At 37.6% G+C, this 13,805-nt stretch overlaps 1 protein-coding gene across 1 annotated transcript in view; it reads left to right on the top strand.

The window, feature by feature from the left end:
- THSD4 (thrombospondin type 1 domain containing 4) overlaps window positions 1–13,805 on the top strand; it is a 927,982-nt gene that overhangs the window by 486,191 nt on the left and 427,986 nt on the right. The gene's annotated exons all lie outside the window — the stretch shown is intronic.

The raw sequence follows: 13,805 nt of genomic DNA, 5'->3' as shown, positions 1-13,805 counted from the left end.
TTTTATGCAGATGAATCCTAAATCTCTATTTTCAGTACTAACAGTTCTTTAGTTCATTCTTACAATTCCAACTTCTTGCTATATGTTTCCACCCAAATTATTTCAATGGTACCTCAAACTCAGAACATCTGTTACTAAAATCTTCATCATCCTTTCCTTCCAATATGTTCCTCCATCCAACTTCTGTCTATCTTCTCATGGTACTACCATTCTGTCAAACACTCAGGCTCTAAACTTGGTGATTCACTTTTAATTTCTTTCCCTAATCTTCCACCTCTAATCAATCAAGACTGTCTATTCTTCCTCCACAGTGTCTGCTGAATCTGTAAGACTTGGTACGGTGGAAAGATGATCATTACTGGAAAGATATTAGCAAAAGAATATTTACTTTTCTAGATTGTGGATTTTTTAATTTCCTTTTTTTTGGCTCTTAGGATCGTGCTTTCATTTTCAGACAATACAAGTTTTAGACTAAGTCTGCTACTTGACTTACTTCTTACTTATAGCTAGCTCTACCTAGACATAGATAGTACTGCTTATCCTTTAAGATGAATGCAATCAACAGTTCAGGGTAAGAATATCTTAGATGCTTTGCCTTATGTGGCAATGTGGATAGGATATTGTTGAACTTAGAGTCAAGAAGACCTGAGTTCACTTCCTGCCTAAGATACTTTAGCTGTATGTACTAGTCACTTAGACTCTCTTAGCCACTTCTGTAAAATGAGGGTAATATAATAACACCTATCTTGTAAGTTTGTTGTAAGGATCAAATAAGATACTTTTCAAATTTTAAGGCACTATATAAATACTAGAAGAAAAAGACATAGATAAGTTTTCCTGGTAAATGAAATGTCCATCTCTCCTTTAATTTGATTCTGTGTCAGTTGGTTATTGGATTTCGAAAGTACCATCGATAGTCTTTGTATTTCCTAATGCTCTTTAGTATGCTTTCACAATTACTTCACATCCTTCTCCATCCTATTTTGTCACTCAAATCCTTACTACTTTTACCCTAAGATTCATAGATGTCCATATCTCCCAATATGAATTGGTAGATATTTCCTCAGTCTATGTCTAGATATACATTTTTTTGATCTATGAATTACTAAAGGTTCACATCCCTTATACTGCTGTCCCCATAATGGCAGTTGTTCTTATTATTTGGGATTGTTTTTTCTCCTTTAGACAGTGAATTGAGTTCTAGACCTGGAATTGGGCAGATGTGAATTAAAATTCCAACCTTAAACACTTACTGCTGAGTGACTCTGGGGAAGTTATTTAATCTCTGTCTGCCTCAATTTTCTCAACTGTAAAATTGGGATAATAATAGCACCTAGCTTCCTGGATTGCTGGGCGTATAAAATGAAATCATATTAGCAAAGCACTTATCTCAGGGCACCTGGTAGGCCCTTGATAAGTCCTTCCTTCCTTCTTTCTTTTTCCTTTCTTCCTTTTTTCTTCCTCCCTTTCCCTTTCCCTTTTCCCCTCCTTTCCTCCTTCCCTTCCTTCTTTCCTTTCTTCCTTCTGTGTTTTAATTTAAAAACCTACTTGATTAGTTAATCAAGTATCCCACTTAGTAGGATTCCCCCTTTTTTTCAGGAAATATACTTCCTCCCTTGCCAGATCTGGTCATTCTGCCATTATTAGTAATTTAGAAAAACAAACCCACTTTTTTTTTTGCTACCATCTCTTTAGCTAGATATCCACTTCTCCTAATTTCTCATTTTTATGGTTATGACCTTCAACTAGAAAAATATACAAAGCTAACACTTATGTCCCAAATTTCTTTAGGGTTTTTGCTGCTTGTTTGTTTTTCACTCTAGAATTTGGGTGTTTAGAGATTCTGAACAATCTAGGAATTTTACATTTTACATTTAGAATCATATGACTTGGATATGGAAGGAACCTTAGAGATCATGTAATCCAACCCTCTAATTTTTCAGATAAGCAAACAAAGGCACCCAAATAGGGTGTCACACAGTTAAGGAAAAAAGCTGGGATTCAAACCCAGCTCTTTTGACTTCAAATCTAGTCTTCTTTACCCAACACCAGGCTTCTTTGTAATATCTTTCTTTCTAAATAGAAAGTTAAAGTTTCTTTTTTTTCCCTTCTGTTTTTTTTTTAAGGGGGGAGGGAAGGGCAATTGGTATTAAGTCACTTGCCCGAGGTCACATGGCTAGTAAGTGTTAAGTGTCTGATTTCAGATTTGAACTCAGATCCTCCTAACTGTAGGGTCGGTGCTCCATTCCCTGGGCCACCTAGCTACCCCTAAAGTTTCTTTTTACCTTGTGTGTGAACCTCAGTAGATTATTTTCCACCTCTCTCCTTCTTTGTTAGTGGCCTTAGATAGTAATAAGTTACCCACACTTGTCCTTTGAGTCACTGAAATATTTTATATATTAACTCCTTTCTATTCATTTCCAGATATATTTCTCACTCCTTGCATTTCATTTTGAGGAAAACAAGGCTGTTATTAATTGAAGCAATTCCCACACAGGCTGTTGAGCGTGAATGACTCCATTGTTACATGATGGCAATAAGCAAACGAATCCCCTTTGAACTTAGCATTTTGGTTTCCTACTTTATCTTGGCTCTCATTCTGGAGCCTGACACTTGTGCTGTAGTTAATTAGGATGGCTGTGAGATGGAGACGGGAGCAGAGAAAAGGAAGGGTTTAAAAGATGTGCTTGCTACCTTTTTCAAGATTTAAAGCCCCTTTCCATGTTAGAAAGCTAAATGATAGATTTATGCTTTGTTTTCCTGCTGGCCTGTTTCTTTGACTTGAGATTTAATGGGAGTTGTGCTCGTTATTTAAAACAGGTTGACATATATTTAAATTTAAAATTTTTATTTGCCCTGCTTTATTCTCCCCTTGCAAACTAAGTTGCACACATATAAGGCAAGATACTTCAAGGGCTTTTTAGATATTCTTTTATCTGCTGCTGGGAGAAGCTTAAGGAAATGAACCATTTCTCTATCTACTTCTTTTTTCCCTACATTCTTTTAACCAGCTCTGGTCAATTGAGTGGGGAAAGGGAAAGAATTTTTGAATCCCTGTGAATCAATTTGAATCTAAATAGAAAAGATAAGTTCCTTCTACTTATGCCATTTGTGGTATGGTAGGTCCCTGGGACATGCAGGACCATAGAAGGTTCTAGAGAGTGTATCCTCTGCTAGGAGAAACCTTCAGGTATCCATCATTTAAGATAAAGAGGGTGAAAGTAGGGGCCAAGAGAAGGAGGATCACCCAAGAAAAGAAGTTTAAACATCTTTTCTCTGAGCAGCTGGCAAATGCCTCCTTTTCTGTCTTCATCTCCTTTCTTCTTCTCTGGATAAATTCATCAGGGATAAATGGGAGACGCTGTTGTCTGTTTGCAGTAGGCTACACAGACATGTACTGGGGTATCTAAGCTAAGGTTTGTAGCCTTCTAGTCTTCTAAATGTGTCTTAACATCCTCCTTGAGGCACAGATAAGATACAGCTATGCACAAGTGCCAAAGCATTTCACAGAGAGATGAGTCTTAGGGCATCACTAGGTCCTTGGACATAATTGCAGAAGAGAAAAACTTATTTATTTTGGCTCTTAGGAATCAGGGATTTCATGTTTCCATCTCTATAGGGGATACAGAAGTATGAGGCTTAGTTAATGCCTTATGTAGAGCCTTTGCCCACATAACACCTATTCTTTGCACAGTCCTTTACAGGCTGGGTTCTATCTCTACCACTGTACAGAAAATGTTCTCTTAAGCTATTGCCAACCATCACTTGAGAGACACACCTCATGTACTTTGTTCAGTTCTCAACCTCCTTGGACTCCTAATAATATTTGATATTGTTCTCTTCCTCTGCCCCTCTGGCTTCCTGAATTTTCACCATTCCCTTGGCTTCAAAACCAGTAGTAGTAGTAGTAGTAGTAGTAGTAGTAGTAGTAGTAGTAGTAGTAGTAGTAGTAGTAGTAGTAGTAGTGGTATCTCTAGCTAAATGGAGATTATTTCTGCCTTTGTGTTCCACCAAAACTACATGTTCTAGGCAATCTCCACTTACAAATTCCACCAGTACTACCAAATCAACATTTAAGATTTTTTTTCTCCATGAATTTATTGATGCTTCTAGTAACTGGAATGACCTCTCTTGCTTGCTGTGCATGCCTGTTCAATTTCTATTCATTCTTTAAATTCAACTCAGATTTCATCTCTTCAATTAAGTCTTCTTCCCTCATTTCCCTTGTTACTCCCACTTCCTGCTTTGAATCAATAATTACCTTTCTCCTCTAAGACCTTATATTTCATTTAAAAATTTTTTATGCTTACTTTTAGTTTACAACATTCAGTTCCACAATCTCTTGAGTTCCAAATTTTCTCTCCCTTCTTCTCCTTTCCCCTTCCCCTTGCCATGGCAGCATGCATTCCAATACAGGTTTTAGAAATATCTTCATATTAAACATCAGTCAATTTGTAAAGACTTATAACCAATGGAGTGAACAATGAGAAAAAAGGAATGAAACTAAACAAAACACAAAATAGAGAGAGCAAGTGGTTTGCTTCAATCTGCATTCAGACTCTGCAGTTCTTTTCTCTGGATGTGGATATCCATTTCCATCATGATTCTTTTGGAGTTGTCTTCTTATATTTCATTTCTAATGCATTTATGTATGGGGAGCTTATTAAATTCATTTTGTATCATATCCCTGCATGACAGTGTTCCATGAAAGTAGGAATAGTGCCTTACCTAAATTTTATATATCTCCCAATACATAGCGCATTTCTATGTGTATGACTGGTAATTAGTTAACATTCAATTCATTGAATTGGATGAGCTTACAATCTTTAGAACAATTTTTTAAAGTCTCTTTTAAAAAAAAATATTTCAGCTTCCAAAGAGTTATGATTTTATCCCTGTGGATATTCCTTGCAGTCACAGAGTGCAACTTACTTTTGGCCTAGTAGAAGTTTTTCATGAGGTGTTGTGATACCCAGAATACATTACTTATTGGGCAACTTCCTGGTGACGAATGATTCTAGCCAGCCAAGTCCTCAGACCACTGTCTTTCAGCTCATATGACTCTGAGGAGATGTGTACATGCTTATGTGCTTGCACATGGAAGTTTCACCTAATTTGTGACACACCAAGTAGGGGAGAGACACCCTCTGAAAGTTACTCTCTGTGGGTTACCTTGGTGCCAAAGTGAGGTATCAGAATAGAACTGTCATGGTAGCTTGTTTTTGAGAAGTGATAAGTAGACAAAATATTCTCGATGGGAGTTGTGCATAGTTTGAAGGTGATGGATTGGGACCTGGGTAACTTCATTGTCCCTCAGAATCTTGAGTCCTATCTTTGCAGGAAAGTACTCTTCCCTGTGTTTGCCCAGGATAAACATTAAAGCAAAAAACAAACAAACAGAAAAATTGCAAATTCTTAGGCATAGTTTGAAAATCTTGGAATGTGTCTATAATCCTTTGGTAGTTTCTTCTTTACATGTGGTTTTGCCTCTCTTTGGGAACAAAAAGACTATTCATTAACCTGCCAGGTTTGACATCAGAAACAACAACTTCATGTATGAATAGATTTAAAATTCTTTAAACATTAAATTTAAATTAATTTAAAATTAAAATTAAATGAAATTAAAATTTAAAACATTTTTTGAAAGATTGACCCTTCACTTCCAGTCAATCTGTGCTGGTGTACTATGGTCTCTGTGGAAGGGTCAGCCAGGCTGGGATTTCTTTGAAGGGTTAAGCAACTATTGTAGGCCTCCCTGTATCTCCTTAGTGCCTTTCATCCTGCTGTTCCCTGTAGCCCCCACTTAGTAGTTGCTGTTTGTTTTCGTTTTCCTTTTCAGGAAGGTTGACTATTGGCTGCCCCAACAGGCACTGTTCCATAGCAGACCTCCATGGATTACTCTCAGTCAGGAATTTTCTGTGGCTCAGAGGATGCATGCTCTAGAAATGACCCCTTCATTCGGTGCATCTGCACAACTTTTCTTATCTAAACAGCGAGAGTTCCATTTGCTGACCTAAGGTAGACACAAAATCTAGGTTTTTAAGGTTTCACAGGAGACTGCCTATGTGTTATGCTCAGAAAGCAATGTGTCATCTTCATCCAAATTGCAAAAGGAAAACTTGGCATTCTAAATTTAGAAAGTCTCTTATGTGAGAAATGTAACCTTTGAAACTAATTGTAGGAGACAACGCTAAATTTATTATTGAGTGTTTAAGGGGAGGCTACAGTTTCTGTGCAGACAAATTGTAACCACAATTGCTTATAATATCTTATGAGTAGGATCATGGATATAGAGCTAAAAGGGACCTCAGGGGCCATATGATCCACCCCATCCCATTAACACATGAGGAAACTGAGGCACAGAGAGGTTAAATAATTTGCCCAGAGTTACACAGTGACCAAATAGGATTCTAATTCATGTCCTATGACTATAAACCATGCTCTCTCTCCTTCAGCACACTGCTTAGACTTTTTTTTCCCTTTCCCAGTTTCATCAGATTTTACCCACATATTACCTAATTTTTAAGTGATATTATTTAGTTTTTGTGCAGCCATAGAGTTTTGGTGCTGACAGAAACCCTAGAGGTTATATATTTCTACTTCTTAGTTTGGCATATGAGAGTCCCAAGTCCCAAATAAGTCAAGTGATCTGCTTAAGGTTACAGAACTAGTAAATAGCAAGACTTGGTAGTACAGAGGACAGAATGCTGGACTCAAGGTCAAGAAGACCTAAATTCAAATCCTGCCTCAGACACTTACTAGCTGTGTGACCTTAGACAAGTCACTCAACATCTCTTAGTCTCAGTTTCCTTATTTATAAAAATGGGAATAATATTACCTACCTCATACAAGTGTGAAGATCAAATGAGATAACATGTAGAGTGCTTTGTAAACAGTAAAGTATTATCCAAATGCTAACTGCCATCATCATCATCATCATTATTATTATTGTTGACTCCTGGGTAAGCAATGTATCCAGCCATATTCAACTATGTTCATGTGTCCCAAGAGGCAATGTACCTTAGTGGATAGATTACTGGCTTTGGAGTCAGGAATACTTGATTAAGAGAAAAAGATGCAAAACAAAATTTGTTTATATGGTCTTAAGCATGAGTTTAATGGGCTTCCTGGCCTGAGATAGAAAAGGCTGAAGATGGAATCTACCACACAGCACATGCTTCTAGATTCAGAGAAAGGTCATAGAGAGAAGATTACAGCTCAGAAAGGGGTCAGGAGCACTGGACTGCTCATGCATGGCCAATGATTCATGTCCAGCGAGGTTGGAGGTAGGAACCAGATTTTAAAAAATGCAAATTGGGACTAGAGAAGGAGAATGTTTGAGGAAAAGTTACCAGTCAGTGTACAATGGGAAAACAAGAAGGTTCTATTTTAACTAACAGTTTAAGATAATTTGTTAGCACACCTGCCTTGGGGGTATGATGATTTTTTTTCTTTAATGTCTGCTCATAGAGGTTTGTTCTAACTGAGCACTTGGCCTGTTTGAGTTTCAGCTGGATGGCTCCTTATCACCACCAGCAGCTTCCCCCTCAAGGTAGCTGACTATGAGGAGTCTTCTGTTAGGGTTTCCATGGAAATTCACATTCGTGGATATACCTGGGATCTTTTGGAGTGAGAAAGTACTTGACCTCTCTGTCAGATTGAGAAAGAAGAAAAACTAGTCAAAATTAAGGGGTCTTTGAGATTGCAGTATAGTGAAAGGTATACTAGATTTCAAGTCAGAATATGTAGGTTCATATCCTGCTTTTTCTGCTCCTTATTACTTGAGTGACCTCAGATAAATTATGTGACTTCTCTAGGCCTCAGTACCCTCATCTGCAAAATGAGGAGATTGGATGTCTTCTAAAGTCTGTTCTAGCTCCAAATCTATAGCATTATGATCCCGTGATATCCCATTTACCAGCTCTGTGATTCTGGGCAAGTCACTTAACACCTCTTACAGCTAAATTCCTCATCTCAAAAAGGAAGGGGTTGATCTAGGTAGTTTCTGAGGGGCCTTACCAGTCTATAGCTATCATGGACACTTATATCTTACACAAAGGGACCTTGGGACACATGCTCACTTGCTTTCCTGATAGTGAGAAGCTTTCAGGCCAAGGAATCCCAGCAGAGCCAGGCGTGGAACAAGAGGACTTCTTCAAAGTTCAGGGTTGAAGTACAGTGGTATGACCTCTACTCTCATCCCCTGCTGTCAGACATCTGTGAAAGTGTGACTCTTGACAAAGCCAAGGATGATGCCTGTACTTCTAGCTTTCTTTTCCAGGCCTCTCTAAAAATCCTTCCTCCAAATTCCCTAAGGCAAGATTGGAGAAAAACCTTCCCTCCCCTTCCCATCATTAAACCATTGCAAGATTACTAGTAGTTGCCCTTGTCAGATTGTGAAAGTGCTTTTGAAAGCCACTTTCTGTCAACTGATGACTATTTTGAGCCCCAGCTTGCTACTGCTTTTTAGACAGAATTTATTTTAAATTCATTATATTTCATATTATGGATATATATTTATACATTTTATAACAAAACTTAGAAATTTAATAAATTTGAGTTGACTTAGGATCCTAGTAGTTAGATTCCAACAGAGAATGACAACACATATAGGTGAAGGGTGAACAGGGTGGGGTAGTATAGTTTGGAAGGTTGCTGGGGTAATGGATACAGAATAAGGGAGGAGACTGGCATCTTTTTTTTGTAGTAGCAGTTGCACTGTTGAATTGATAATGGTTTCAGGTCCCTAAGGGGTATTTGGGGACAGCCACTGGAGGCAAATCAAGTGGCAAGATGAAAATAGGGTGAGTAAAGTAAAACATAAGTATACCAGGTGGCCTGATATTGTGGGCTCATGAGCCATTCCTGAGTCACTTACCCCTCAGGATCTTGGAGCCCGAGGGGAAGAGGTCTGGAAATGAAAGTGTTAAGTCTTCCACAGCACAGTCCCTGATCTTGGTGTCAAAGTTCCTGACAAGAAAGGGAGAAAAGATATGCTTTTATTTTCCCTTGTCAAGTGAAAAACCAGGTAGGGCTGTCGCCTGCTCTACACACAGCACATAACTTATTGAGTCATTTCAGTCATGTCCTACTCTTTATGACCCTGTTTGTGGTTTACTTGGCAAAGATATTGGAATGGTTTGCTCTTTGCTTTTTCAGCTCATTTTACAAATGAGGAAACTGAGGCAGCAAACAGGGTGAACTTACTTGCCCAGGGGGTCACATAGCTAATCAGTGTCTGAGGCAAGATTTGAGCTCTTGTCTTACTGACTCCAAGCCTGCTACACTATTCACTGCACCACCTAGTTGCCCCAATAAAAATTCTAGCTAATGTTTATATATTTATCATATTAGCGTTTAAAAGATGTTTCCCTCATGGTAACCCCATGAAGAAAATAATTTCAAGTATCAGTACCCTTATGTTGCTGATATGAAAACAGGTTAAGAGAGGTTAGGACTTGCCCAAGATCATAGAGCTGCTAAGCAGTAAAAGGAAGACTTGAACCCTATCCCAATATATTGTAGATGCTATTTATAGTCAGTTTTTATCACCAGGATTTCATATATTCAGTTATATAATTTTTAAAATTTGGACTCTGACATGTCAATTCCCTGAACTGGCCAATGTTGGAATAGTGGTTAAAGTGTTGGACTTAGAGTCAGGAACATCTAGGTTTCTATCCTACCTTAGACACTGATTAACTTTGTCACTCCAGGAAGGTCACTTAAGTTCTTTATGCCTCAGTTTCCCCACCTGTGAAATGAGAGCACTGGATTCAATGGCCTCTAGGGTCGTTTTGTCTCTCTGCATCTATATATAATCTTATGACTTAACCAAAAACAGCAGCAACAGCAGAACTTGCCATGATTTCTTTGTTCTTCATTCAAAACCAAACTAACCTAAACATCGAGGGGTTTTGCTGAGGCTGAATTTCCAGGCAGCAGATGGAGTCATCCTAAAGACCTGGGAAACTGCCCAACTACTACCCTGGAGAGTTTTGTGAGCTCTTCTCACTCTTTCGCTCTCCCTGCTCCTCTTTTGAAAAGGACTTTAGTGAAAGTGGCTGCTTGATGGCTCAACTATGACCCTTTTCTGCAAAGGGAACAGCTATTTAACATTTCCTGAAATCCTGGGAGTCTGCTCAGTGCCCTGTGACCAAGGCAGCCACAAACCTTAGAACAGCAAAGTACCATGGGATATGTTCCCTACCCCCATCCCTGATATTGCTCCAGTTGTCTGGGGAAAGAAGAGAAACACCTGCAGGGAAATTAGACTAATTTTTTTTTCATTTTTGATTTACAGTGTCTGGAATTTGTAAATGTTAGCCTTTTATTGGTGTCAGTTTCTTTTTTTTTTCTTCAGCTGTTTCTGATGACTTCCTTATACTTGATCATGGAATAAGATTAAGATGTTTTGCCAGATCCAGGCTCTCACTAGCTTTGAATGAATGACATTCTGCACACCTTTTTGTATGAATGTGATGCTTTGCCTTTTCAAGTAGTTTTTCTTTTTTTTCTTTAAAAAAATTTTTTTCAAGTAGTTTTTCTAAACCAGCATTCATGGAATCACAGACTTTGAGCTGACAGGGACCTTAGAAGCCATCAAATCCAAACCTCTTATTTTACAGAAGAGGAAACAGAGACACAGAGAGATGAATTGACTTGCCTCATGGTCAAAAAAGCTAGTTAGTGTCTTGAGTCATTCCAACTTAAAATCCAATGTCCTACTCCAAACTACAAACTTCATTCCTCTTAATTAGACCAAAGTTTACTTTTGACCTGGAAACATTTGATGTCCCTTATAAGAGCTCCTTCTGAGTGCTACCAAATTCTTTTTATGACACAAATATGGTACTGATACCTAAATCAGGAAGAGACAAAATGGAGAAAGAAAATTACGGACCAATTTCCCTCATGAATATAGATGCAAAAATTTTAAATAAAATAGCAAAAAGACTACAGCAACTTATCACAGGAATAATACACTTTGATCAGATAGGATTTATTCCAGAAATGCAAGAATGGTTCAATATTAGGAAAACCATCAGCATAATTGAGCATATCAACAATAAAACTAGCAGAAAGCATATGACTATCTCAATAGATGCAAAAAAGGCTTTTGACAAAATACAACATCCATTCCTATTAAAAACACTAGAAAGTATAGGAATAACCCTTCCTTAAAATAATAGGTAGCATCTATTTAAAGCCATCAGCAAGTATTATATGTAATGGGGATAAGCTAGAAACACTTCCAATAACATCAGGGGTGAAACAAAGATTCGACTATCACCCCTCTTATTCAATCTGGTACTAGAAATGTTAGCAGTAGCAATTAGAAAAGAAAAAGAAATCGAAGGAATCAAATTAGGCAAAGAAGAGACTACGCTATCACTCTTGCAGATGATATGATGATGTACTTAGAGAATCCTAGAGAATCAAATAAAAAACTACTTGAGACAATAAATAAATTTGGCAAAGTTGCAGGATATAAAATAAACCCACATAAATCCTCGGCATTACTCTATATTTCTAACAAAACCCAACAGCAAGAGATAGAAAGAGAAATCCCATTTAAAGTTACTGTAGACATTATAAAATATTTTGGAATCTACCTGCTGAAACAAACCCAAGACCTATATGAACACAACTACAAAACACTTCTCACACAAATAAAGTCAGATCTAACTAATTGGAAGAAACATCCATTGCTCATATCTGGGTTGAGCTAATATAATAAAAATGACAATTTTGCCTAAATGAAATTACATATTTAGTGTCATTCCAATCAATCTAACAAAAACTTACCTTATAGAGCTAGAAAAAATAGTCACAAAATTCATTTGGAAGAATAAAAGGTCCAGAATATCAAGGGAATTAATGAAAAGAAATGCTAGAGAATGCTAGCCATAACAGAAGAAATGCTAGCCATAACAGATTTTAATCTGTATTACAAAGCAGCAGTCATCATAACTACTTGGTACTGGCTGAGGAATAGAGTAGTGGATCAATGGAATATATTGGATACACAATACTCAGCAGTCAATGACTATAGTAATCTACTGTTTGATAAACCCAAAGACCCCAGTTTTGGGGATAAGAACTCACTATTTGACAAAAACTGCTGGGAAAACTGGAATATAGTATGGCAGAAAATGGGCATAGACCATTATCTAGCACCATATACCAAAATCAAGTCTAAATGGGTGCATGATCTAGATATAAAGGCTGATACTGTAAGCAATCTGGGAAAGCAAAGAATAGTGTACCTGTCAGATTTTTGGAGAAGGTAGGACTTTATGACCAAATATGAGTTAAAGAGCATTATAAAATACAAAAAGAATGATTTTGATTACATTAAATTGAAAAGTTTCTGTACAAACAAAATCAATATAACCAAGATTAAGAGAGAAGTGGGAAATTGGGAAAGAATTTTTACAACCAGTGTCTCTGATAAAGGCCTCATTTCTAAAATATACAGAGAATTGAGTCAAACGTATAAGAATACAAGTCATTCCCCAATTGATAAATGGTCAAAGGATATGAACAGGCAGTTTTCAGAGGAAGAAATTAAGGATATCTTTAAGCATATGAGAAAATGCTCTAAATCACTATTGATTAGAGAAATGCAAATTAAAACAACTCTGAGGTAACACATTTCATGTGTCAGATTGGCTAAGATGACAATATAGGAAAATGGCAAATGCTGGAGAGGATGTGGAAAAATTGGAACACTAATGCATTGTTGGTGGAGTTGTGAACTGATTTAATCATTCTGGAGAGCAATCTGGAATGGCTATAAATAATTTCATATCCTTTGACCCAGCAATACTACTTCTAGGGTTGTATCCTAAAGAGATTACAGAAGTGGGAGGAAGACCTGTAGGTACAAAAATATTTTTAACAGCTCTTTTTTGTTTTTATTTTCCGGAATACCAGCATAGTAACTCTGCATTTATTCAGTGACAAATTAAGGCAAAACATTCACAGAAAAGAGAAAATCAAAATACAGCATTCATTAAGTATAATTCAATAATTTCTAAGTATTCCACCCCTGGGCAGTACCTTTAGTCAATCACAAAGTCTTTCTTCTCTATTCAACTGGAGATTAGTTTCCAATCATAAACAAAGTACATTCATTTGGTAGTAAGTTCTCAATTCAATCACAAAGTATATCAATTCAGTCACAAAGTATAGAGTCAAAGTATCCCACCCCTGGCTCACTATCAAATTACAATTATCATCAATTAATGCCAAGCACCTTCTCTAAAGGCAGTGGAAGGCCATTCACTCCTAGGTCACAACTAGATTTTTAATATCAGCACAGCATTCAATACCCAAGGGGCAGTCTTTTCTTCATCTTGACCCAAGGCAAGTTCTCAGCAATCTCAGTTCCTGGGGAGACAAAGCTTAACAAAGCCACAAGAAACATTGCCAGTGTCCTCATCAATTCACTCTCTGCCTGCAGAACAGTCTCAGGATCTCTGAAAACATCAACAAGACCCTCTTCCAGGATTTCTGTAAACATACACCAAGAAAATCCTTCTTTAGGGCTTTTGAACCAACAGCCAGGTCCTAGGAACTCAGCAATAACAGCACTATCCTTTACCAGCAGAAGGATCTGGCAAAACAACATCAAAAGAGGCAAACAAAATACCAGCATCACAGCTATGCCTCCTGAGTTCTTGGCACCTCCAGGTGGTAGCTCTCAAAAGTCCTGGACAGTTCTGACTGGCCCTCAGCAGCTGGCAGTTCTTTCTCTCTCCCTCTCCCATTCCCTCTCCCTCTCCCTCTCCCTCTCCCTC

The sequence above is a fragment of the Petaurus breviceps genome, unplaced genomic scaffold (genome assembly GCF_028583685.1).
Source record: "Petaurus breviceps papuanus isolate PSGF00001 unplaced genomic scaffold, PetGlider_PUasm1.0 37, whole genome shotgun sequence".
NCBI lineage: Eukaryota > Metazoa > Chordata > Mammalia > Diprotodontia > Petauridae > Petaurus > Petaurus breviceps.
The sequence above is the reverse complement of the archived record's forward strand: the minus strand, read 5'-3'. Positions and strand labels throughout refer to the sequence as shown.